The sequence below is a fragment of the Crinia signifera genome, chromosome 1 (genome assembly GCF_055691185.1).
Source record: "Crinia signifera chromosome 1, ASM5569118v1, whole genome shotgun sequence".
Classification (NCBI taxonomy): domain Eukaryota; kingdom Metazoa; phylum Chordata; class Amphibia; order Anura; family Myobatrachidae; genus Crinia; species Crinia signifera.
In genome coordinates, this window is record NC_139217.1 from 423431796 (window position 1) to 423459769 (window position 27974).

At 44.2% G+C, this 27974-nt stretch overlaps 1 protein-coding gene across 3 annotated transcripts in view; it reads left to right on the plus strand.

Annotated features, from left to right (window-relative positions):
• Positions 1-27974, plus strand: part of TNPO1 (transportin 1) — a 96455-nt gene that overhangs the window by 12191 nt on the left and 56290 nt on the right. The window lies entirely within an intron of this gene.

Here is a 27974-nt window from a genome sequence, read left to right on the forward strand (position 1 = left end):
CGATATAGATTTGATCCCAATGTGTGGCACCGGGATCGAAAGCAGAACTAGACTTGCCTGGCAAGTCCAGTTCTGCTTCGATCTGGAAGAGCGAATGCAGCTACATGCTCCTCTATGCAGCATCCACCCTCCCTCCCTCCTGTTCGATTTCGGCAATCCACCTGTTTCCGTTGGTATTGAATGAGTATAGACAGCAGCCAGAATCAAACCGCCTGTACACCCCATAAAAGCTTCAATACTTCTCTGAACTGGTCAATAATCTTCTCTCTTCTAAAAGCTGTACTTTCTATTATAGCTGATGAAAGTGATCAGAACATGTAATATCTGGGCGTCCGATTTTTTTTTTTCTGCATGCTTGTACTTAAGGCATGCAATGCGACGCGATTGGACCCGCTTTTCGGGTTTTTTGGGCGTTCCTGGTACAATGTAAAAATCGGTCGCATCGCATGCCATTATAATGGCATGCGATGTGACCGACCTGATTTTAACATTGGATCCAATGTTAAATGATCCCTCACACCCGATTTTTACATTGGATGTAATGTTAAATGCCCCCCAGACCCGATTTTTCATTGTATACCCACCCTGATGGTTAATTATTAGGTCAAATGCCCCCCCATTGTTAACGCCACCCCACCATCATCGCCAACCCGAAGCGTGGCGAGTGCAGCGGTACGTGTCCTCCGACCTTTTAATGCCCCCACTATCCATGTCTGCGTGGAGTTGATTATATATAGTGTGGCGAGCGCAGCGAGCCACCAAGCCCGAAGCGTGGCAAGTACACGCAGAATACGAGCCCGAAGAGTGGAGGCGGATTACTTAACATGTATTCCGTGTCCCCGCGCGGAGCTCGGTGCGCTCGCCACGCTTCGAGCCGGCTGCGCTCGCCAAACTATTTAATATCAACTCCACGCCGCCGTGGATAGTGGGGGTATGAAAAGGTCAGAGGACGCGTACCGCCGCCCCTCGCGGGCTCACTGCGCTCGCCACGCTTCGGGTTGACGTTGATTGTGGCGTTAACAATGGGGGGGCATTTCACATAGTAATTACCAATCAGGGTGGGTATAAAATTAAAAATGGGGTCTGGGGGGCATTTAACATTGGTTCCAATGTAAAAATCGGGTCGAATAGATTGCATGCGATTTGACCGATTTTTCCGACCCGATGTCAAAATCGGGCGCCCAGATATTACACAATTACCGAACATGGCAACATTATAGTACATGTTACATAGGATTTAGCTTTTTCAAAGGAGGGGACTTGTAATCTACAAGTCTCTAATCTACCTATTCTGTGTTCTAATTATAATGCTGACCAACAATTATTACAAAACAAGTGCAGCAATTTTTTTTATCTGCAGAAAGAAATGAGTAATTGGGTACTGTAATGGTACTATTAATAAAGCTAACAGTGACACCTTATGCATACTATGTAAAGGATTTACCCTTGTATATATTTACTCCTATCTCCTTTCTAACAATATTTTCTGGAGTCCGGTATTACTATTTAGTCTATAGTACAGTGATCCATGTGGCCTCATCTTGTCCGTACGTTACACATAGTTAATACCCCTTTCAGACATACGCGAAAATCCCGGATTTTTTCACATGAACGCGCCCAGACCCGGGACTAGCGTATGTCTGAAAGGGTATACCCGGGATTTCACTCCCGGATACTGAGCACCTGCAATTGACCAGGATTTTTCCCGGTATTTAACTCCCGGGTGTAATACACGGCTTATGTCTGAATGGGTTTACCCGGGTTTTTCAGTTTTAAACATGTGATGTTGCTTTTTTTTTTTTGCTGCCGGGGCGTGTCCCATTTTAATGATGACACACTGAAATGCTTGAAAAGCCTGGCTTATGTGTGAAAGGGGTATACCCGGGTATTTCCCGGATTTGAGGTGTAGTGTGAAAGGGGGTCTCAGGGGCAAACGCAGGATTTTCAGAAGGGGGTTTCCAGAGATGGACACTTAGGTGACCCAGTATATGCCGGGTCAGTTAAAGAATTATAGATAGACCAAATGTGTGTGTGTGTATATGTATATATATATATCTATATCTATCTATCTATCACTCAAAAGGTAAATATGACGTAATGTTAAATGCTCCGGTGCCTTCCTTGAACCACGGGTGTCTCATATAGCTTCAACAAACGAGGCGGCACTCATCAGGCTTGACATGAAAACAGTCTTATGTTTATTCCAAATATATGTGTATGTGTGTGTATGTGTATATATATATATATATATATATATATATATATATATATATACACACACACACACACACACACACACACACACACACACACACACACACACACACACACACACACACACACACACACACACACACACACACACACACACACACACAGCAACAGCAGTGTAGACCCCTGAGCATAGCAATGTATTGGGGCCCCTACCGATCCGCTTTGGTGTCCTGCGGGTGGTAGGGGGTATATTATCAACCGCTCAGCATGTAGGGCCTGGATCAGTAATTTCCACGAATACCATTTGGTAGGTGGGATTCTCTAGTTTTTAATTCCAATTAAAATCTAAGAAATCTTTTTCCGGGAACTGAAGATATCTGCAGTCAAGCAAGCTGTCCCACCAGAAAATTATGTATAATAAGCCCACTCCACTATACACCACTCCTCTGCATATTAAACATCTTCTACCACCCTGGAAGTTATGTATCAGGGCCCCTTCATTCAGCCCAATGCCCCCTTCTCCCACTTTCTGTGCAGTAAAGGGGTAATTAGGGACTAGGGGATCAGAATTCAAGAGGCAGAGCAATCTGCCAATGAGTATATAAAACTACATACCAGGTGTGTGGAGCTGGAGCAGTAACCAGCTGCCGGAAGGCTGGTTTTGTAAATAGTAGAGACAAGCTACTAGTGTCCATCAAAGGGGGAGAGTCCCAGCTTTTGGAATATACCATCAGAAAATATCATACAGAACCTGAAATATCTGACTGGGAAGAGCAATTAACAGGCTTGGATGGGGACCACTGCTTTAAAGTCAGATATCTCCGGTTCCCAATGGCCGATTCTTAAAATTCTTGTACCCATGGAAAGAGGGGACCCTCAGCTTTCAGGCTAGGGTCCTTAGACTCCTGGGGGGGGGTTTCTGTGTACTCGGAAACCCCCCCTGCGTGCGCTACTGGGTCTGTTACTAAAATCCCGGGAGTGACCTGGGTTGAGAATCCCAGGTAAACCTGACCAAAATCCCGGGTAGTATGTCTAAAAGGGGTATAATTTGAATGTGAAGGAACACACATACATCTTGGGGTGAGTTAGCTGCAGGCTTTTAGCTCCTAGTGAAGTGCCTGGAGATGTCCAATTACATCCTCAAGGGAGCCTTAAATTGTGTGATGCCAGAGCTATACGGTTCCAACCAGCCAGTTGGTTACCTGCTACGGGATGGGAGCAAATGGTTTTGTCCATTTACCTGGGTTTGTGAGCAAATTGCTGATTGTCATTTGCTCCCATATAGTACCAGATTTTCAGGCCAACCAACTAGTTGCCCAGCAATACTCCCATTAGGTGTGACATAAATCTGTATTAACATTTGACTGGGTAATACAGGTTGAGTATCCCGTATCCGAATATCCGTTATCCGAATTATTCCGAAAACAATACATTCCAGAAAATTAAAAATAATCTTTTTTTTTTTTTTGCTAAAAACTCACTGGGGACATTTGTAACAGCACTACTGAGGACATGATATGTTACTTTCACTATATATGTACAAGAAAATGGTTGCTTGGCATTCAAATTCAATATCTGAGATAGTACACACATTTTGTTTTATGTTTTGAAACCTTGTTTTTTGAACAAATAAAATATATTTGTGTGCATTTTTGGTGGTTGATCTGTTTATACAGCATAAATGCAAGATACTTCAAAATACATCATTGAAATATTTAAATATTCTAAAATACGGAATAATCCGTTATCCAAAATTCTTCTGGCCCCTAGTATTTTGGATACGGGATACTCCACCTGTATTTTCGTTCAAAAAAAAAAGTCCCCTAAACTTTTTTTGGTATTTGTGTGTTATCACGGCGCCCATCGCATCGCATATCACTAATTAAGGTATCCGATGGACCCGATTTTAGGCTTTTCCCGGGAAGAGTGTAGAATTTGAATATTGCGACGTGATTTCAATATTAAATGCCCAGGCAGACCCGATTTTTAATTGTATCCCCACCATGATGGGTAATAAGTATGTTAAATGCCCCCCCCATTGTTAACGCCACCCCACTATCAACGGCAACCCGAAGCGTGGCGAGCGCAGCGAGCCCGCGTTCTCCGACCTTTTCATACCCCCACGTCTGCGTGGCGTTGATTTTATATAGTGTGGCGAGCCCGAAGCGTGGTGAGCCCCGCGAGGGGCCTCGCAATACTTGTGAAGTAATGCGCGTACCCTCGCGGGGCTCACTGCGCTCGCCACGCGACGGGGTCGGTGGCTCGCTGCGCTCGCCACACTATACAAAATCAACTCCACGCCGACGTAGATAGTGGGGGTTTGAAAAGGTCAGAGGACGCGTACCGCTGCGCTCACCACGCCGTGATAATACACAAGTACTTTTTTTTTTTTTATATATATATATATATATATATATATATATATATATATATATATATATATATATATATATATATATATATATATATATATATATATATGTGTGTGTGTATATATATATATGTGTATATATATGTGTATATATATGTATATATATGTATATATATGTATATATATATATATGTGTGTATATATATATATATATATATATATATATATATATATATATATATATATATATATATATATATATATATATGTATGTATGTATTAATTTTAATGGTCAAATAATACAAATTATAGTTTTTTTTTTAATTTAACCTGATAAGTTATCATTATTTTTATTTTTTTTTAACAAAAATGCCAAATCATGTGTAAGTGGAACACAATGTGTGGATTAAGGCGAACTAGCCCAATCACTGGCCAGTAGTGATTGGGACACTGGTCAGTATGGAGTGTTTATGAAGTGCCTGATTACTTTGGCCAGCATAGAAAAAGCTGTGGTGGGAGGGGAAAACATATATATACTTACCAGTCCAGTGGTTTCTGTGGCTCCCGTTCATCTTCTCTCCATCTTTCCACTGGCAAGGATGCTGCTGGTAGGCAGGTGAGAAATGTAGTTCTTCCTGTTGCCCCCTCTGTGGTGGGGGAGTGACACACACTCACAATACAGTACTTGCTAAAATGCTGCTGTAGAAGACTGTCGCGACAGCTGGAGGGAAAATACACTGCTTCAGAAGGTGAGTAATTACTAATTAAGCTAATTGGAAACTTCCAGTTGCTTAATTAATCCTTATGGGGATGACAGAGCAAGTCCTGCTGATTCTTGTTTATTTTCCCTGTTAAAAAAACTGAGCAAGAATCAGACTTGCTTTTGTGGTGCTTAAGGAAAAAAGCTGTCATTTCTTTTAAAATGTCTCCTTTTAATAGTTAAAAACCCTGCAGAGTTTTTCACATCTCCACCACACAAGTGAATTCTCCTGATATAGTACCAACTAATCCGCTTCTACTGTAGATGCAATGTTATAGCCTAAAATAACAGGAGAGGTTTGTTTGGTTCTTGCTTTCCCCACTTTCTCTATCCAGCTTTAGCAAATTTTCCTTTGAGAGATTTCCTGCTATTAAATACAATCACTGGCTCTAAAAGTTTACTTGGTGGTCTCTAGTTCAGGGCTTGATAAATTTTTAAAAAAATCTAGGAGCCAGAATGAAAGTGTAGAAGCCAGAAAAAAATAGTGACAGTGTGTGCCAAAAAGTAACACCATAATGCCTATTACATGTCACATACCCATTACATATTACACCACATGCCGCTGTATCAGAGAAGGTCCACAGCGCGACTATTGCAAAGGTCAAGGCGGCTCATGCGCCAATCAGGAGCTACCACTGCAGCTCCGTGCTTGAGTTTTGAAATAGGCGCGCTCAGTGCTGACCTGCTCTAATACAGCGGCAGCCGGGAGAGTTGTGCACCGAGCTGCCGCCGTGCTAGCTGTTATGTTGCACAGTATAACCCACCGTGGGGCCATCTGCTTAAGTGTCTGAGAACAGGGGCACCCAAGGCTGCTGTAAGTGCTGATAAAATAACCAGCCACGGAGACCAGCTACTTACGCAGAGGCTACCGTACCGTTCTGGCCACAGGACCTGTCCGATCCGCCATCCAGCGCCCATCAGGCAACTGATGTGCAGCACTGAGGGCTGTACTACAGCAGGCGGGACACAGTGATTACACCTGACACGGCCCCCGTCAGGCACTTGATGTGCTGCTAGTGAGGACCGCTCACCGTAGACAGAGCCTGAAGTCCACACACTGCCGGACGGACACTGCTAGGACCCGGTAAGCTCCGGGTCTGAGATGGCTATAAACACTCCTCTTTGAAGATTTGTCCTTCGTGGAACTACAAAGCCATCAATGCCCGCATCTAAATATCTCTAAAGAGAGAATGACAAGTGGTGAGATTTTTTGCTCTGGGAAACAATTAATTAAATTAATATAGATATTCTTATGTGGTTTACCCAACGGGATTTACATTGACTATTGGTCCTAAGACGCAAATTAGAGACTGTGTGATAACACGGGTCTTGGGACATTGCCAATTATCAAACTGACTTTTGCCTAAGGGCCACTCTATACCGAATAGGTTTATTACAAGTTTGATATTATTAAATAGATTTTTAATTGTCTTTTACTAAAATTATATTGGTATACATGCGCTCTCTTTAATTGGTCTTTTTTTTTGCTCTTTAACTTTTGTTACCTTGGGAGCTGCACATATATACCAAGTACAAGCACTCTTATTGAACCGTGATATACATATATTTATTTGGAGTAATTAATTATTTGGAAGTCTGCGCCTGAATTGTTAGTGTTTTTTCTTTAGTTATATTTCTTGTTTAAATTTACTTTTATAATCCTTTTTTTTTTTTTTTTTATGTTGAAAAGAAAATCAAATTCCCAAAATGCACTCATTTTCTATTGATAATGAGTGTTCTGTCCACAGAAAGCTTATTTTGGTTTTCATAAAGTTCGTACTTTAAATCCTCCCCTCTGGGGCATAAAATGTCCCCGAAATCCTTATAAATTGTATTACATTGTTCAAACATTAGTCACCATCTCTGTTGGTTAATCAGTGTGTTATTCAAAAAGTCTGTATCGTAGGTTTTGTTTAGACATTTACTCATCTGTATGGTGCCTTAATGTTTGAAGTAGATTATTCACTTTCACTTTTCAATGTTCTTCAATTATTTCCTTTTATATTAGACTTACATACTCTCGATTATGTGAGTTTATAACGTGATACAATAATATTTCAGTCAATTAAATTATTTGAAAGTAGAATAATTCTGTCCATTCCGAGGCCTTTCTTTCTAATGGCTTATATACTGATTGCAGCTTTGATGCATTTGGTCATAACTATGTATCTGTCGGGTGGGGGTGGGTGGGTGGGTTTCTGTTTCCATCTGTGACTAGGGGGCCAGTAGTGGGGAAGTAAATATATATATTTTCCACAAACCTGCACTCACAAGCTCAGCAAATGTCACCAGTTAGGGGTGCCCAAAGGTACGCAGCTGGAAACTGTGTCCACTAATATGTCCAGTGACCCTACTGAATAGGGACAAGCACTCTCCAGAAATAAAAAAGTCTAATTTACTGCACATACCAAGTGACATCAAAACAGTCAAATTTTTATTGCATCCGAGGTTTCGGTCCAAAGTAGAGGACCTTTATCAAGGAAATGGCAACCAAAATACATGAGACATCTGAAAAAAAAAAACAATAATCCAGCCAACGGAACACAAATGGCAAGGGACAGGAGCCTGTCAAACAGCCTCCTAATCCTAGTATTTTTACCTTTCTCAACTGAGCTGAATTCTGTACAAAACTGCGGGTTCCTGCCAGTGGAACGCACAGCCGCACTTCCTGTGAAACAGGGAGAACTCAGCTTGCCAAATGTTTATCGGGAGCAGGGGCTTTACATGCGTGCGGGTTCTTGGCCCACCCCGCACTCAGAATTAATTAAAACTGGTAGGGCCCGCTGCCCTGTATTATTAAAACTGGTAGGGCCCGCTGCCCTGTAAAACCAATCTAGAGTGAACACTACATTAAAATGATGGCTGATATGTAATTACAGATGGATTTTTCTTTGAGAATTAATACTTTCCTTTGTTACAGGCGTATAAATGGTTAAATACATGTACACACTTGCCCTTGTAGATTAGATGGCCTCTGATACTGCATCTGAATTGTATACAAATGTCAAACACTGATAGAACTGAGGGAAAAAGGGTAGCACGGGTGTTGTAAATGGCAGAATTACTGCCTCAGAGCACGGATGTTATGGGTTTGATTACCGCTATGGCCCTAACTGGCAGGTTATTTGGCTCTCAACTAAACTAACCCTGGCATGAATATGTGTGCATGTATATGTTGTAGGGAATATACATGGTAAGATCCACTGCGACCGGACTGATGTGAAATAGTCTCTGTACAGCGCTGTGGAATATGTGTGCGCTAAATAAATAACTGGTGATAGTAAATATGCATCCTGTGAGGATTCCTTTTAAAACCATGTAGTTCTACCTCAAACGTATATTCATTAAAAGTAACTAAGCTGCTAGCGTGAATGTAGAAAATGTCACTGAAAATGTTAAAGACCATTTGGTGTCTAAACTGAATCTAATATAGGGAGTTTCTGCTCAAATACAAAACTACCCAACAGAGATTGTGTAACGGTTATATAACCTAACCAGATTCTGCAGAATGTATTATGTCCCAGAGGGGAGGATTTACAGAGAGGAAAGTAAGCTCCCTGTGGATAGAACACTAATTTAACAATAAACATAATCTATTGGTTATACTATCTGTCATTCATTTTGTTGTAACCGTACTAGATATAAAAACTTATACCACAAAGTGGATAGTCTAACAATAAAATTTGGCAGCTTTGATACGGGTGTGGTATGATGTTGACATGGTCATAATTTCGACAATGACCTTGTTGACTTTCATCATCTAGAAGATGATGAAAAGTTGACATATTGGGTGAAATTTACTACGATGTGAAATACACTTCACAGGTCATGTTGCTATGGGCAACCAATCAGAAGCTGCTTATTTATTTACCACCCTCTAGAACAGGGCTGGGCAACATCGGCCCTCCAGATGTTGATGAACTACACATCCCAGCATGCCTTGCATCAGTTTCAGCATGGCCACATAGCAAAACTAATGCAAAGCATCCTGGGATGTGTAGTTCATTAACATCTGGAGGGCCGGTGTTGGCCAGCCCTGTTCTAGAAGATAGTAGACAGGATGTGATTGGTTGCCCATAGCAACATGACCTATGAAGTAAATTTCACCCATTATCTCTCTTCAGTCAGTGCTGAGACTTAACTGCTCCTGTTGGTTGCAGTGTTTCCAGTGTCTACTGGGTCCTGTGGAGTCCCTGCATAGACTCATTGTGAGTATACATGTCCTAACCTTAATCCCCATTTACCCCGTAGTAGCTAGCATGGACAATCCAAACCTGCAGCCTAACCCTAATGTTTATATTTTGAGAATTTCGGCATGTTGCGTAGAGGCATTATGGTGTCGGAGTTTGTAGGATCATAATTAGGTGTATGATTAATCAATCATACCAAGCAGGTATCGATCACCATAATTTTTATATATAGGTTATATTTGTAGGTTGAAATAGTCATTAATTGAATCAGAAACCGCTGTGTAGATGGCTTAAAACAGGGTGAGTTACTCAGCTACAAAGGTGAAGTAGTTGAAGACCGTTTCATGTCACTGGTGATAAACCATTGCAAGACTGAGCTCTGCAAGAAGACACAAGTTATACTGCATCGGCAAGATCTCTCCCAGACACAGCTATCAAAGCAGACGGGAGATTCAAGATGTTCTTTTCAAACTCTTTTGAAGAAGCACAAAGAAACGTGCAGTGTTGATGACTAGCTGCAGTGGTTGGCCAAGGAAAGTTAGTACAGGAGATAAAAGGCACATCATGTTTTCTTCCCTTCAAAATTGGGAGCTGCCCAACAGTATCATCCTCTCAGAACTGGCATAAATTAGTGCGACCCATCTACTGTTCAGATGGGATTGGTTCGAAATCCCAGCAGTCGCCGACCGCGGAAATCCCGACAAGGGGGCGACGGGATTGCCCCCCTTTTGCGCGCTCGCTACGCTCGGCACACTAATTTATTCTCCCTCTTTGGGTGTCGTGGACTCACCTATGCACGAAATCCTACGTACTGGGGTGCAGAAAATGGGAACAGGTCCTCTGGAATGAGTAAAAATGTTAAATCTATTCTGTACAGAAGGCAGTTTGTTCACCAAAGGGCTGGAGTGCGGTACATTGATCAAAGTTTGGGGCTGCATTTCAGCTAATGGAGCTGAAATGCAAATAGCAATGTCATTAAGCACCATCTTTACCGTAAAGCACAAGGAGTCCTGGAAGTGGTGATTGTAACGTATTTTTCGTATACAGATAAAGGTGCAGTCACAAACAGAATATAGGCATGCTGCAAATCATTTTAATCAATTTAAGCTTCTCCTGTGTCCTATCCGCATCGATTTCCGAAAGACTACTTTTAAAGGAAAGTTGCACGAAAAGACTCTTCGCATTACATTGCCCCACAACAGCATGATGCAACTAGAAAGGCTATACAACACACAAGAAGGCTTCGATGTGTGTAGACACACCTGTTATCACAGGTGTTTCTTTGGGGAAGGAGTTAAAGGAAACTTATTCCAATATGGAATGGTTAAAAACATACTTGATTCGCAGCAAACCAATTTTCTTTACATTGGCACTTCTATGCCAAAACTTTCTTATTTATTGTACCAGGCGCACTTCTATTTGTCTGATAATTTATGATTGGCAGCCACCAGTTCTGATTTTGACAATTACATCTGATTTATAAATAAAGTAATTAGGTATATATTAATAATGGCTACTATTCGAATGGAAACAACTTGTTTTTAATAGTTTATATTGGACTTAAAGAGCATGCAAGTATAATCTGTTATAACTGTTGTCATGTAGTACTGTATTACATCTGTCAGCTGTAGCACCTTGGCCAATGAAATTATTGATTTAAGAAATAGATTAATATTGGGAGACAGGCTTTGATCTATAACTTTGTAATGTAGGGTAAGGTAAATTTAGTGTGTATATAACACTAACTGTATTCCAAGCAGTACTTATATTGTATCCATTCCTCCTATCTTATGGTTCTACTTTTCTCCTTTACAGGAGCTGGTATTAAACAGATTTACACATAAATCCTCACTTTACTTTTATACCTAAACAACCAATACCCCTCCAAACTCACTAAAGCAGTGTAAAGACCCCCATACACTTGTGTGGTTTGGTCTGTTTTCACCGGATTTTGACGGATCGGGTCGAGAAATCAGGACAAACAGCATGCCAAGTTTTGTCTCCCTGTATTGTTCCTTTGTACGGCGCTGCGAAACACTTGTGGCGCCTTATAAATAAAATTATAATAATAATAATGCCCCTTCACAGAATAAAAATCAGATTTTTTTGAAAAAAAAAAAACTAAAAAAAAAAAACACTTTCTTTTAAAAGCTCACATTCCAGTTCACCTAAAAAAGATGACAAATGTAAAACGGAGAATCATGGAGAAAGCAGGTCTCCATTTGATCATTGAATACACTCTGCGAATTCCACTAAAAACCCCATTGAAAACCAACAGCGAATTGCAGCGAATCGTATATGGACAGACATTCACTGTTCATTTGCAACGAATTGGCTCCGTTGAATAGGGCGAATTGTTTTTTCTGACAGAAAATTCGCTGTTACCCCTGCGAATTGCGAGATTCGCTGTAAAATACGGCAAATCTGAGGCATTGAATACTACCCTCAGTGTTTCATGCGGACACCATTTTCAAAGTGCTACAATTTCGCCATGATTTACACCCGTCATGGCCCCAGTTATTCTGTCTAGTCCCATACTCCTACTAGTAATAAAATGCCACCCTCCATTTACATAGATGCTTCTGTCACTTTCACACCAAGCTTGTAGATGCAGAGAACTGGCTCAGAGGGCGCAGCGATCGCGCTGGCTGCAAATTGTAACATTTCCCGTCTGTTACTTATAAATGGTCTTCTGCAGATTCTGGCTTTGGCACTTAACAGCCATAATCTACTGGTGCCAACCTTTGTTTAATTGGTGTACTCTGCAAGCACATTCTTTCCTTTTTTAAAGTCTTGTTAAAAGGCTGCACATTAGCTGCCTTGTGTATAAGGCAGGAGAGAGTCTGGGCCGGAAGTGTCAGCTGATTATTTGTTAACAAATATTGATGACTTGCCTGGAGAACTTCTAAATCCATAACACATCGGCACAGATATTTGGCCTTGTGGTGGCACAAGAGAATGGGGATCATGTCTGCAATAATGTGCTGTGTATTGTTTTTGAGACAGCAGTGGAGACTTTACCAAAATGTGTTTTCTCAGACTGTGAATGGCGATGGGTGTGGATCAATAGGTCTGTCGACACCTGACAAAGGCTTTAGGTCGACTTTAACAAAATGTGAACCCAAGCAAAAGATCAACATGATTTTTTTTTCACTTTTTCTTGGATCTGCCGACATGGACAGCGTATATATGTGTGCCGCGTCCCCTCAAATGGCACGCTGAGCTCGCCATGCTTTAGGCAAGTTGCCTGGCTTTGTTTGGCACAGTATTCTATTATCTAACTCTATGCCCACTTGGATCATAAAATAAGAACAAGTCTGTTTAAAAAAAACCAGAACAGAAAAACTTCTATTGACCTAAATCCTGTCAACCTAATTACTGTTGACCACATCCCATATGGAGGTAAGGTTTAAAAATTATTTATAATCAATATAATAGGCAAATTGTTGACACAGACGTGATACCAGTCTATGACCACATAACTGACACTGTGACATATAAAAACAATTTACTTAATTCGTTTTTTTTTATTTTATCAATGGGAAACTGTTGGCCTAGGGGTGCCCTGAAAAAAAAAATGGGATACTCTGGTGCCATGATTCAAAAAATTTGGGAACCTCCTGGATTAGTCTTTTGTAGTCTTGACATCTCTGAACAGTTTTTTTCGATGTGATTATAGTGTTTCTTCTAGGAACCGTGGCGGGCAGGGCGCTGCTGCACAGGGGCAGCGTTAGGGGGGCGGACCGGGCCTACCGATGTTACTGTTGTGGGCAGTCCCGGGTCGCCAGCGTCACAAAAGGGGCGTGCCCGGGCCGTACCGTCACGAAAAGGGGCGGGTCCGTCCCCTCCAAAGTCTCTGCACTGGCGGGGAAGTCCAACGCCGCCGGCGGGGTCGCGAAGGCAAGTTCTTTCAGGCTGTTTTAGTGGTGCACTGCTAGAGGGGCAGGGCACAATTTGCCCTTTGAAAATCGGGCAGTGCACAAACAGCTAAAACAGCCTAGCGGGGACACTAGATTACATGCAAATCCTATTCAGAGGTTCAGTTGCTTAATGGCAGTTATTCAGAGATTTCTGAATGTTAACATTTCCATACATCTCAGATGTGTCTTGATCGGTTTCTGAGATGTTGGTTCCAGGTCCCCAAAAGCTGCAGCATATATTTATATGCTGTCGGAGTTTGAGTGTGCAGAAATGGGCATGCTGAATCCACTGGGAGGTAGTTCACTGGCCCCGGCAATGTAATTGTACCAGTCTTTCTTAGTAACCTTTGGGGGGATTACTCATATGTCTATTCTTCAAAGTAGTTGATCTGCTCAGAGAAGCTGGCAGTGTCTTTTTGCTTCCTGTGGCTGTTGCCTATTCTAGCACCGCTGCTGCATGCAAAGATGAAGCAGCTGTACCTATACAGCGCCATGCCCTATGTAAACACATGCCAGAGGTCCTTTCATTAATGTAATATGTGGTAATGCAACATTACAGATGACACAGATGGTGCACACTTACAATATAATTATGCTTGCATGTGTATCTTATCTACATAGAACTTGTTTCCTCTTGTAACATTTTATTATGTTGTGCAGATTTTTAAAACTAATTGGTAAGCCACTAAATGATGTTGCATTGTCTGGCTCTGTCTGCGTCTCTTCTCTGGATATGACCGTAATGCACTAGACTAGAGTGATTTCAGGACCGAATGAACGATTTAGATGCATTGTGTGTGTTTTTGTGCACATCGTGAGGTGTTTCGGTACGATTACGATCGATGCGCGGGCCCACAGGTCTTGAAATGGATACTAAGATCTTGCGTGCTGCACATATGATCTGTCGATTTGTGTGCAGATCATAAGTACATCGTTAGCACATCACGTGTCAAAATGTGCCAAATCATGAATGAGGGGCATAGTTCAACTCAGGTAATGCTTCTTAAGAATATCAAACTCCTCTGGTGTGTGCTTTTTTTTTTTAAAATATTAATATATAGGGCACGGCAGCTTTAACCAACGCCTTCAATCCCGTCTCATTGATTGGACCAGGTTGGCTGGTTGTATTTTAATCCTCAAGTTCAGGTGCATTAGCATTAACGCCCATAAACGCACCATGCTTAGCCACTTAAAGCAGCTGAAACAATCTTAAGGTCCATACACACTGGGCAAATTTGCCCAGCGTGTTTGCTGACCAATAATAGGGAAATTTGCTGGGCTGAAAAATGCTCAGTGCATGCACACTGAGTGTTTTTTTTACGTTTATTTTGGCTATTTTCCCTGGGGGAGGATGACTTTCCATAGCAGAACGCTATGTAAAGTCGTCCACTCGGTCGCTCATCTGGTGGTAATACCAACAGATGAGGGGCCGGGCCAGCGATGATGCGAGAGCGCCTATGGTTTCAGCTCAAATTTGCCCAGTGTGTGTATGGGCCTTAAGGAGGTAGCAAGAAGAAATGTAAAACTCACCCTCTCCCGGCTGCTATAGTTGTCCTGAGCACAGCAATTGCTACGTTAGAGTGTTTCTGGGTATTGTAGCTAGTGTGTGTGGTGGTGTTGTTTTTTTTTTTTTTTTTTTGTACTTGTTTCCTAGCACGGCCACAATCGCGGCCATCGGGGGTAATTTTTAGTGGCCTGCGACGCGACCGACGCGATGCCCCCGATTTTTCCATTGAAATGCATTGAAAACAGTGAAAAATCGGGTCGGTCGTGTGCACCTAAAAATGCTTAAATGGTCCAGACGCGATGCCCCCGATTTCCCCATAGGGAACAATGTTAAATGCCTCAATTTACCCGCGATGACCACGATTTCCCATAGGAAACAATGTTAAATGGATCAATTTACCCAAATCAGCATAGGAACAATAGTAAATGGGCCAAAAACACCCCTGAACATTGAAATGTCCCCCCAAAAGTAGTTGACGCCACCCCGCCATCAACGTGAACCCGAAGCGTGGCGAGCGCGGCGGTACGCGTCCTCCGACCTTTTCATGCCCTACTATCCACTAGGGCGTGGAGTGAGAATAGAATAGTGTGGCGAGCGCAGCGAGGGGACGCGGATACCTTCACAGGTAAACTCGCCCCTTCGCGGGCTTCCCAGGTGTCCGCGTCGCCATGGACACCTGGGAAGCCCGCGACGGGACGCGTATAACTGTGAAGGTATCCGCGGGGCTCGGTGGCTCGCCACACTATTCTATTCTCACTCCACGCCCTAGTGGATAGTAGGGCATGAAAAGGTCGGAGGACGCGTACCGCCGCCCCTCGCGGGCTCGCTGCGCTCGCCACGCTTCGGGTTCACTTTGATGGCGGGGTGGCGTCAACTACTTTTGGGGGGACATTTCAATGTTCAGGGGTGTTTTTGGCCCATTTACTATTGTTCCTATGATAATTTGGCTAAATTGAGCCATTTCACATTGTTTCCTATGGGAAATCGTGGTCATCGCGGGTAAATTGAGGCATTTAACATTGTTCTCTATGGGGAAATCGCGGGCATCGCGTCTGGCCCATCGCACCCGATTTTTTAGCGGCCGCGATGGCCCCGATTTTACCCCCGATGACCGCGATTAAGATCGTTGTGGCCGTGCTAGGAAACAAGTACCTTTTTATTTATTTATTTTTTAATCTGTAAAAAAAAGAAACCTGCAGCTTGTTATTGCCGCCTTTTTGATTTTTTTAACTTTGTTCAGAATGCTGAAAATGTCATGCCTGTAATATAGATAGTATGTTCTGTAATTGCATGAAGTGTCAGTGTTACAGAATTCCACACGCAAGTAGCATGACAACTATATATTGTAGTGGCAATTGACTAGGAAAAACTGCCGACATTACAATAGGCCGTGCTGAGCGTAGCCTCTTTCAATGCAACCTATTGTTTAGCGTTTTTTTCGCCCCTCTGTCAAAGCCTTTTTGGTATTGCGCATTTTTAACCATTTTGGGTGTTCTATGACCTTCTCTCGTCCTTTTATAAACTGTAGAATGGACATTACCTCTGTCACTGTCCAGCTTTTGTGAATTGCCAGTCTCTCCGTGCCTTGACAGTTCACTTTTAAATTGCAAAACTCCATATTGAAATGCATGTCCGATTCCCAAGCATTTGTATTGTAGATAATGTTATCCTATTTCTTTTTTTTTTTTTCTTTAGTTTTTTATCTTAATACTTCATTCTTTGAAAAGAAATAACATTACTTGATGACATTTGTGTTTTAGTTAAATATTTTATTCAATGACTGCACCTGTCGAATACACACAATAAAAGCATTCTATGTGGTCTTCACAAATAACTTACTGATATAATCCGATTTGAAGGCTATTAACCCCTTGAGTGGTGGGTTTTGCTGGTGCAGGGCAAACCTACCAGGGCAGGGGAGCTCCTGCAAATAATGGCGGCGGGGGCAGGGGAGCTCCGGCATATGATCGCCAGAGCAGAGAGGTGAGGGGCAGCAACGGGAGGCTGGGGGGTGCCCGGACAGGTGATGCGCCAGTGGTGCACAGCTGCAGGCACCACTGGTGCGCACCTTAATATTAGTGGTGTGCCCTGAAATTTTCTGGGACAGCCCGCTGCGGGCATACCACTCAATTGGTTAATAGAAGATATATAGTAGTCTAATTTATTAATCTTTGTTACCAAACACTTGACTTGAAATTATGTTCACGAACCACAAACATCCAGGTATGTAAGGAAGTGTTTAACCAGATACAATACTGACTGCTGCAAGGCCCTGATTTGGTATTTTAAATATGTTTTTTAATGCTTTTGGTGATTGTTAGAAAACTGATGGACTGTTAACCAATATTATTGTTTTTGAGGTAGAGGACAATTTTTATTTTATTTTTTGCCTTGAACCCTGATCTGTCCAATGATTGGGTTCAGAAAATATCAACTCCAATTGATAAATCTAAAATGGGTTTTATGTATGTAATAGTGTGTGACTGGCAGTAGCCAGCACTCTCAAGCATTAAATGGGAAATGCTTTTCTCTGATTACATCACACTCCATCCTTGGTCTCCTGCACTTACTCTGGCACCTCGTGCCAGTCTTTGGAGATGTACTGCCAAACCTACAGTGAAATATGAATGGCAAGTCTAGGCCCCAATCTCTCCCTGTGTACAGGCTGCCTTGTGAGTGGTGGCAAGCCTGCCTGCGTCATTGAGTGTGGTTACCAGAAACCCCTCTGGTGCTTTCCGCCTCCTGGTGCCTGACTTATGGCAGAACACCTAGCCCTTTGCTCCACCTGCACTTGAGTACTGTGAAAAATGGTGAACTGGGCGCTAATTAAAGTGGTTTTGTATTTAGTTTATATAGAGCAGGTGCGGCTATAGTAGACCACAAAGTAGGTTACAATACAAACAGAAAATAAAGCAGCGTTAACAAATTTACACACATACGTGGGATTGCCTGTATTTTAGTAAAATTTATTAAAAATAAATAATTTTTAAATTAATAAAGGTTTTTTATAAAAGAGAGGAGCTTTCCTGCTTTTAGACCATGACAGCAAGTAGCTGGCTACTTAATTATGTCCCTTCCAAGTTGACAAGTTTTTTTGAAGTAATCAACTTTATTTATTTAAACAGTCTCTCACCATCAGATGATTTTTAAGGGTTTCCAGCCTGGGGTCCAAAGTGCTCACTATAGTGCGGCTGTGCACTGGTGGTAACGTTGCCGCTGGAGGATACTCATAGGAGCCTTTATTGTGCCTTCCCTTGGGTTCTGGGTGGTGGTTTTCCTGAAGATGGATGACAGCTTTAATCGCACCCCTTTGCTGGGGTATAGGTGGTCCACTTGGAGATAATATTGAGCACCAGTAGTATTAGCAGGTTCTGGGTCATGCAGGAGGTCCTTTTTAAAAGCAAAATCGGAAGGAAAGTTAAGTGAAAATAGCAGCGCGTGTATTTCCTTTAAGACGGTAGAGAAATATAAACATGCTTGGCATATGAATATCTTGACAAAGAACGAAGAGGTAGATGTATGAAGTAGTGATAGAGTGTCTATATACAAAGTGCAGCTTCACGGCACTAAACTACCCAGATGAATACCCGCAACGATCCCACCCATGGATTGCATTCGAGTGATCGCATGTGGTTAAAAACCACATGCGATCGCTCCTGCAATTCGATAGATATTATGTGCATCACATGGTCCCTAAAATGTGCGTACAGTCATTCTATTTTTTTAACAGATGGTCGAAATTGACTGATTGCCTGCAATATCTCATTGTATGGGCTACATTAGACATTTTCTCTACCGTCCAATGGGATACTGGGTTGTATACTATGGGGTAGAGATCCTCCGCAGGAGAGACAGGCACATTAAAGCTTTCAGTGTGGGTGCACTGGCTCCTCCTCTCTACCCTCCCTCCACTAGTCAGTTTAGAAAAATGTGCCTCAGGAGAGGCAGTGCTTCTGGATGCTCCAGAGTTTTCTTCAAAGTTTTATTTAGTTTATTATTTTGGGGCGCTGCTTTGACCAGGCAGCTGTCCTACTTCGAGGGTGTCAGGGGAAGGGTCAGGCCACGACCTCTTAAGGTCAGAGACGACCCTGCTGCAGGACAATCTGTCCTGAGTTGGGGCCTGTCACCGCACAGCATTGCGCTGTAGCGAGCAGGCCCCCCAGCTGCCGCACACCCCCTGACTGGTCCGAAGACGTCTGTGGTGAGTACAGGTTGGGGTCCCCACAAGGGGACACCCCAACTGCTCCGTGCGGCAAGATGGCGGCGGGAGTTGCGGCGGCCCTCTCGCAGGGACCGCGCGAAACCCCCTCATCAGACTGGCATAGGGTAATGCCGCTGGACCACCAGGGATGCCCAGCAGGTTTTATAACATTTTATGTGGAAAACAATGCATTTTATGTGAAAAACGATGCATATGCCAGTATAAATATACTGGAAGCGCCAGCTCCGTTCAAAGGGGGCGGGGCTTCACTCAGAGCGGGACCAGGCTCTGCTGGGCGCGCTCTGTCTCTGCTGCCTGCTTCTTCACGCTTCCAGAGGTCGCCATTACAGCACCTCAGCGGCGTGGTTGGATGTGATCCTTGCAGCAGAGACAGCAAGTTTAACAGCGCAGCAGCGTTGCTTAGTTCTGTTATTACACTGTGTTGATATATATCACTGTGTGTTTTGTGCTACCAGCTCACTACAATCCGTGAGTTAAGGTTTTGGGTGTACTGGTCCCCTCAATATTGCTCTGAGTCTCCCCACTGGCTAGTTAACCACTTGTCCACATACATAGTCTTTAAACAAGGCTGCATTACACTTATACTGTGATAGATTACAGTACATCAGTTTGAGTGTTGATGTGTGTGCGTGAGTACGCTGCTGGGGGTGTCCTGTTGCATGGTGTGCAGCACAAAGTTTATACCAGCTTCACAGTCACAGGTCACCTGTGAGCCGTGTATGCTTCCACAACCCAGTGGAGTGACCTCTCAGGTCAGTGGGGTGCCCCCACAACTTGTGGATGGGTCTCAGGCTGATAGTCAAGAGCCTGCCTGGGCCAGCAGCATAAAAACGCTGATGGACTCTGCTGCTTCCCAGCTCTCTGCCAATACACAGCAGACGCAGAGGGTACAAAGGGAGTTAGCCATGTTGTCTGCCAGGGTTGATACCCTCACCCCTCCCCCTGCTCAGCCTCCTAAGCGGCCTGCTACTGCAATGGCCCTGATTCTGACGATGATGATAATGACATCCTTGATGAGGGAGAGGAGCAGAATGAACAAGAGATTGTTCAGGAGCAGTCTTTGACTCCTGGTTCTGAGCCTCTGATTAAAACCATTAGGGAGGTGTTAGAGCTTCCTATGGAGGAATCCTCTGAGGGAGACTCCTTCTTCATGACCCAGAGAAAACAGCCAGTGTACTTCCCAGAACAGGCTGAGTTAGAAAGTGCTTTTAAGAGTGCTTGGCAGAACCCCGAAAAGAGATTCCAGCTTTCAAAGAGCTTCACTAATGCATATCCTTTTGATCCTGCTGGTAGGAAGAAATGGGAGGAACCGCCAGCGGTGGATTCCTCTGTCTCACGCCTTTCCAAGAAGGTGCTGTTACCAGTCCCTGGGGTGTCCACACTCAAGGATGGTGCAGATAGGAGACTTGAGGCAACGCTAAAGTCTATGTTTTCGGCCAGCGGGGCTTCACAACGGCCGGTACTGGCAAGTTGCTGGATGGCTAAGGCCATTTATACTTGGTCCACGCAGATCCAAGAGGGTTTGTTGGGGGACATGTCCGTGGCTCAGATTGGGGAAAACCTGCGCCACATTCAGGATACCGCACGGATATTGTGCGAAGCGCAAAAGGAATTGGGCGCTATAAATGCGCAGAATTCTGCTATGGCTGTGTCGGCTAGGCGGGCTCGGTGGTTGCGCCAGTGGGTGGCTGATGTGGGTTCCAAGAAGAGTGTGGAAAGCATACCCTTCACCGGGGAAAGGCTCTTTGGTAGTGAGCTGGATGATTGGATTTCTAAGGCTACAGCAGGGAAATCCTCCTTCCTCCCATCAGCCCCCACGGCAGCAAAACGCCCTTTTCACTGGACCCTCCCAGCAGTCCTTTCGCGGGTCCAAGTTCCGCCCCAAGGCCAGAGGCGCCTCTAACGCTAGCAGAGGCACAAGAGGGAAGTTCAGAAAGCACAACCCCTCAGGCCATTAGGACCGTTCCACCGCCCCTGCTGCCTCCAGGCCAGCAGCATGACTGGGTACACCCACCACGAGACTGGGGGCCCGTCTGTCACACTTCAGCAAGGAGTGGGACGCCTCCTGCCTAGACTCCTGGGCCAGGAATCTAATTTCAGCAGGCTACAGGCTGGAGTTTGCCGGGCCTCCTCCTCGAAGATACTTCAAGTCGGCCCTTCCAGCCTCATTGGAGGATCAGGCGCTCCTTCAGGGGGCCATTCAAAAGCTCCTCTTGTCCAAGGTAATAATACCCGTACCAAGACAGGAACAAGGTCAGGGTTATTACTCAGATCCGTTCCTTGTCCCCAAACCAGATGGTTCAGTAAGGCCCATTTTGAATTTAAAAGTCTCTGAACCCCTCTCTGCAGGTGTTCAAATTCAAAATGTAGTCCCTCAGGTCGGTGATTGCCTCCCTGGAAAGGGGAGTTTCTGGCTGCTGTGGACGTCAAGGACGCCTATCTACACGTCCCAATTTGTCCTCCCCATCAAGTCTTCCTAAGATTTTCTGTGGGAAACAGCCATTACCAGTTCCAGGCGCTACCTTTTCGGGCTGTCAACTGCCCCGCGCGTCTTTACCAAGCTCATGGCAGAGATGATGTTCCTTCTCAGGCTCTGGAGGGTAAATGTCATACCCTACCTGGACGACCTGTTGATCTTGGCAGGTTCGGAGGAGGCCCTGAGAAGCGCGTTAGCTCTGACGATGCAGGTGCTGAGGGAACACGGCTGGATTTTAAATATACCAAAATCCTCGTTGATCCCGAGCCGGAAGATGGTATTCCTGGGAATGACTCTGGACACGGAGGAGCAGAAGGTGTTCCTGCCGCCCGAGAAGGCCTCAGCCTTGCAGGACTTGGTAAGAGAGGTTCTATCAAGTCCTTGGGTCTCAGTGCACCTGTGCCTGAGGCTCTTGGGCAAGATGGTTGCTTCCTTCGAAGCCATCCAGTATGCCAGGTTCCACTCCAGGATTTTTCAGCTGGACAACCTCACGAAGTGGTCGGGATCCCCTCAGCAGATGCACAGAAGGATCTGCCTGTCTGCACAGACCCGAATCTCCCTTCAGTGGTGGCTAGATTTGCAGAACCTATTGGCGGGTCGCTGCTTCCAGATACAGGACTGGGTCCTGATCACCACGGACGCCAGCCTCAGGGGTTGGGGAGCCGTGATACAGGGAGTTCGCCTGCAAGGCCGTTGGTCTCCGTTGGAAGCCAGGTTTCACATAAACAACCTGGCACTGAGGGCTGTTCAATATGCCCTCCTACAGGCGGAGCCTATGCTGCAGGGCAGGGCGGTACAGGTCCAGTCGGACAATGCAACTACGGTTGCTTACATCAACCGCCAAGGAGGGACAAGGAGCATGCCCTGTATGAGAGAAACCAACAGGATATTCTCCTGGGCAGAACGCCATGTAAAGGCCCTGTCGGCAATATTTATTCCAGGAGTCGACAACTGGGAGGCGGACTTCCTCAGTCGTCACGATCTCCACGGAGAGTGGGGACTCCACTCTCAGGTGTTCCAGGACCTCGTAGATCTTTGGGGGCTCCCTCAGATCGACCTGATGGCCTCTCGGTTGAACCACAAGCTGGACAGGTACGGTGCCCGGACTAGGGACCCAGGAGCAGCAGCAGTGGATGCCCTGACTTGGACTTGGGACTTCCAGTTGGTGTACCTGTTCCCACCGCTACCCTTGCTGGCAAGGGTGCTAAAAAGGGTTCGGCACCAGAAAGTAGAAGCCATTCTAGTGGCTCCAGACTGGCCTCGAAGGGCCTGGTACGGGGACATTCAGGCCATGCTGGTAGAGGACCTGTGGCGTCTTCCTCAAAGAGAAGATCTTCTCCTTTAGGGACCGTCTGTCTTCCAGGACTTACCGCGGCTGCGTTTGACGGCCTGGAGGTTGAGCGGCAGATATTAGGCCTTAAGGGCCTGCATCCCTCTGTTATCACAACCATGACGCGTGCCAGGAAACCAGTCACGGCTTCTCACTACCATGGAATCTGGAAGAAGTATATAGCCTGGTGTGAAAGAAAGGCCTTGCCGCCAGCAGTATTTCGTCTTAACAATTGTTAAGATTCTTTCAAGCAGTTTTGGATTTGGGCCTTCGGTTGGGATCCTTGAAAGTACAGATCTCGGCTCTGTCAGTATTCTTTCAGAAGAAACTGGCGCTGTTGCCGGAGGTCCACACCTTCCTGCAGGGGGTGCTGAGGATTCAGCCTCCCTTTGTGCCACCTACCGCGCCTTGGGACTTGGATGTGGTCCTCACCTTTCTCAAGTCTGCCTGGTTTGTTCCCTTGGAACAGGTGGAATTAAAACACCTTACTTGGAAGACTGTTGTCCTTTTGGCCCTTGCCTCAGCCAGGCGTGTGTCTGAGCTTGGGGCATTGTCCTGTCAGAGTCCTTACCTAGTGTTCCACGAGGATAGGGCTGAACTCAGGACCAGGCCGCAGTTCCTGATAAAGGTTGTGTCCTCCTTCCACTTGAACCAACCCATTGTGGTTCCTTCCAGCGCGGTACATCCTGATATTTCACTTTCCTTGGATGTGGTGCATACTCTTAAGGCGTATGTAAAACGCACGGCTAGACTTCGCAAGTCGGATAGCCTGTTTGTTTTGTAGGATGCGCAAAAGAAGGGTTCTCCTGCGTCTACCAGGACCATAGCCCGTTGGATTCGTTGCATACAACAGTCCTATGCATCGGCTGGTTTGGCCCTTCCCCAAGCATTAAAGGCCCATTCCACCAGATCTCTTGGGACCTCTTGGGCGGCTGCCCGAGGTGTCTCGGCCATGCAACTGTGCAGGGCCGCAACTTGGTCGGGGAGTAACACTTTTTTGTCAAGTTTTACAGATTTGACACCCTGGCCAGGGAGGATTCCCAGTTCGGACAAGCGGTTTTACAGCAGACTCCGCCCGTTCTGGTAGCTTTGGGACCTCCCCATAGTATACAACCCAGTATCCCATTGGACGGTAGAGAAAATAGGATTTTGGGTACCTACCGGTAAATCCTTTTCTCGTAGTCCATATGGGATACTGGGAGCCCGCCTCTGTGCGGCTTTCTGCTGTAATGGTTCTGTTCCTTACACTGTTCAGGCTTGTTGCCTTGTTAATATATATATATATATATATATATATAGAAGTCCAGGTGGGAGCAGCACAACCTTTACCCTTTGTAGAGCCGGTGCCATCCAATTCCCCTCAGGGACACAAACAAACGACCAGGAGGCGGCACTCGATCAAAGTAGCAGTCAGGAGACAAGTATCTCTTAATCAACGTTTCGAACTTTTATTTCAGTTCTTCATCAGGATATAAAACATTAACACACAATAAGCATATTTATACATACCACCATAAGTGCATGCCGAATCAGCAGACTCCTTCCGTCCCGCCATAGACGTGACGTCATCAACGCCCGCCGCGCCACAACAGCGCGTCAGTGCGTCAGCGTCATCACGTGAGCGGGGCGTCAGAGCCGGCATCAGGTTGTTATGGCAACCAAAATAACAGAAGACGCATCAAAAGCGAATATACAATAGGCATTTGCCGTGCAGCTAAAAATAGCGTGTAAGTGCATCTAATTATAGATGAAGTGACATATTACACTATACAAAAGCACATCTAAAAAAATACATAGAACAATAAAAATATTAAAAGAGAAGGAGGAATATGCAACGGAGAATACGTATTACATGGCGGTCTCATAATGGCAAATATACAATTATTGAATAAATCATGAATTATAGCGTTAATCATAAATCATAACAGAGTACCACTGTGCATGAAGAAGATACTTCATTAAGAATGCCTTTAAGACACACCGTTCAGAAAAATCGTACATTGAGCTGAAGTTATACTAAAACATAAGCAGGAACACAATTTTTAGAGTGGGTATATGTTGCAAAAATGAATCAACGCAAATTCAACTCATTCAAGATCACAGAAAGCAATGAAGACCCCTATGCTCATTGAGCCCGTTGGGTGCAATGGTATTTAAACGTTGGATCCATTGTGCCTCGCATTGTAGTAACTTCAGAGAGCGGTTGCCTCGTCGTAAGGATGCAGGAATATGGTCAATAACCATATAGCGGAGCATGGGTATTGTATGCCTGGCTTCCAGAAAGTGACGGGCGACCGGCTGGTCGCTCGATCCCTTTTCCAAAGCCATTTTAATGGAGTGCCTGTGTCCTGCCATGCGTTCCCTAAGGGTACGGTCTGTTTTCCCAATATAATTTAGGGAGCATGGACAGGAAATCATATACACAATAAAACGGGTGGTACATGTAACTCTATGTCTCAAAGTGAAACGTTTACCACTAAAGGGATGGCAAAAAGAATCACCAGTAATTAAAGCTCTGCATGTAATACAGTTGAGACACCTGAAACAGCCAGGGCGTGTGCCCAGAAACTGTTCACTACCAGATGTTTGAAGTTTGGCAATGTCAGTTTTAACCACCATGTCACGCACACTCCTGCCACGAGTGTAGCATGGCATGATGGCTGTATCAGATAATTTAAGTGACTTATCCATCTGTATAAGAGGCCAAAGTTTTTTGGTGGTGGCACTGACATCTGTACTGGCCACATTGAAGTGGTTTACCCATGGCAGACGCTTCCTCTCTGAGGTTTTTTGATTATAAATCAAAAGCGTTTCCCTGTCTTTAGATAGTGCTTTACGTTTGGCTTCTTGCAGCAGATCCGCACCATAGCCCCTCTCCAAGAATTTGAGTACCATGATGTCAATCTGCTGCTCAGCCAAAGACTCCGTGCTACAGATCCGTTTGGCACGAAGGAACTGGGAATACGGTAAGCTGAATTTACATGTATTAGGGTGGCAACTGGTGGCATGTAAGATGGTATTACGGTCCGTAGGTTTTGTAAAGACCGAAGTCACCACTTCCCCCGCACATATGGAAGGAGTCTGCTGATTCGGCATGCACTTATGGTGGTATGTATAAATATGCTTATTGTGTGTTAATGTTTTATATCCTGATGAAGAACTGAAATAAAAGTTCGAAACGTTGATTAAGAGATACTTGTCTCCTGACTGCTACTTTGATCGAGTGCCGCCTCCTGGTCGTTTGTTTATATATATATATATATATATATATATATATATATATATATATATATATATATACCTTCTCCAAGGTTTATTGGTGATCCCAGAAGTGTTGTTATGGTTCACCTACTTTTGTTATTTTATTTTATTATTTTGGTTTGGGTGTGCTGTGAGAATCTCACCACAATTATTGTTCACATACCTCCTCACATAGCTCTCCTTCGGCACAGTTTTTCATTTACTGACTAGTGGAGGGAGGGTAGAGAGGAGGAGCCAGTGCACCCACACTGAAAGCTTTAATGTGCCTGTCTCTCCTGCGGAGGATCTCTACCCCATAGTATACAACCCAGTATCCCATATGGACTACGAGAAAAGGATTTACCGGTAGGTACCCAAAATCCTATTTTTTGGTACTGCTTTCCTAGCACGGCGCCCGTCTCATTGATTGTATGCCTTAAGTTTAAGGTAAACAGAATAAATGAATAGCTGCGGCGCAAGACCATAAAAAATGTGTATCATACAAATCAGTATAATGATCTTTTTATTTTCAAAGAGTAAAAACAAAACAGAATGCAAAAATAATTAGGGGGGGGGTAGCAATTAAAATTGGGGTTTTGGGGGCTTTTTACATTGATTCCAATGTAAAAATCGCGTTGATTGCATCATCTCATGCATCTTATGCCGCACAAACACATAATATGCATGAGATGCTAATCTCGTCGATTGCATAATCTCATGCATTTTATGCCGCACAAACACATAAGATGCATGAGATGCTTGAGATATCAGCCCCACACATACAATCTAGATCGTGGGCGCCGTGCTAGGAAAGCAGTACCCATTTTTTCTAGATGGATCCTTTTTTTAGCTTTTTTTGTTTTGCTCTCTGCTTTCATAGCACATTTCCATTATTAGAACTGCAAACCAAATGGGCAGTAGTTGAATTGGAAATGTGTGTGTAATATATACGCTTTATTTATTTTATTTTGAAATTCAAATCTCAATTTCTTAAGAGTCTGTAAGGTTATTGGTGTCCAATTTCTCCACTGCGATATATGTATAGAAAGAATTTTTTCTAAAACTGCTGTTGCCATGATAACGGCATGGCTATTTTGTTCCTAAACTTCCTTGCTTATTTGGCTACATCATTAAAGTTTTGTGTTTCAAGATCCTATACTTGGAGCATGTGTGTCCTTGCCGTTGCTCAGGTCATTATATGAGGGTGTGTTGCGCTGCATCATAATACAGATGTTTCTGCCTTTTTGGATGCAGCATTGGGATTTATATTGTATGCATGCCAAAGTGATAGCCTGTGACATTCTACCATTGGCCACTAAACATTACATAATAAAAATAGACTGGAGCTATTGATCCTAAAGAGCTCTAAGATATAAAGTTCTGCTGACTCATATTTCCAGCATCTGCTGTATCCGTCCATGCTTGTCCTTCACATTTGCCAAACGCATCAAGCAGATGGGATCCATCACTTTGTGGAAATTCATGTGTGTATGTTATAAGGCTGCTAATTGTGGTAATGTCAATTCAATTATACGTGAGACTTACCGCAGTCATTTAGTTCCCAAACCTAAAACCTGGATTTTTTTTTTTAAATTACAGTCTGTGCTAAATCTCTGAGGGTGCACTTAACCTGTATTTCCTCTTGCATCCACTGGGGGGCACAGGGAACACTAGCTACTGTATAGCCTGGGGAGGAGAGAGTCTGGGCACCAAGTGGTTACCATCCCCTAGCATCCACAGACTC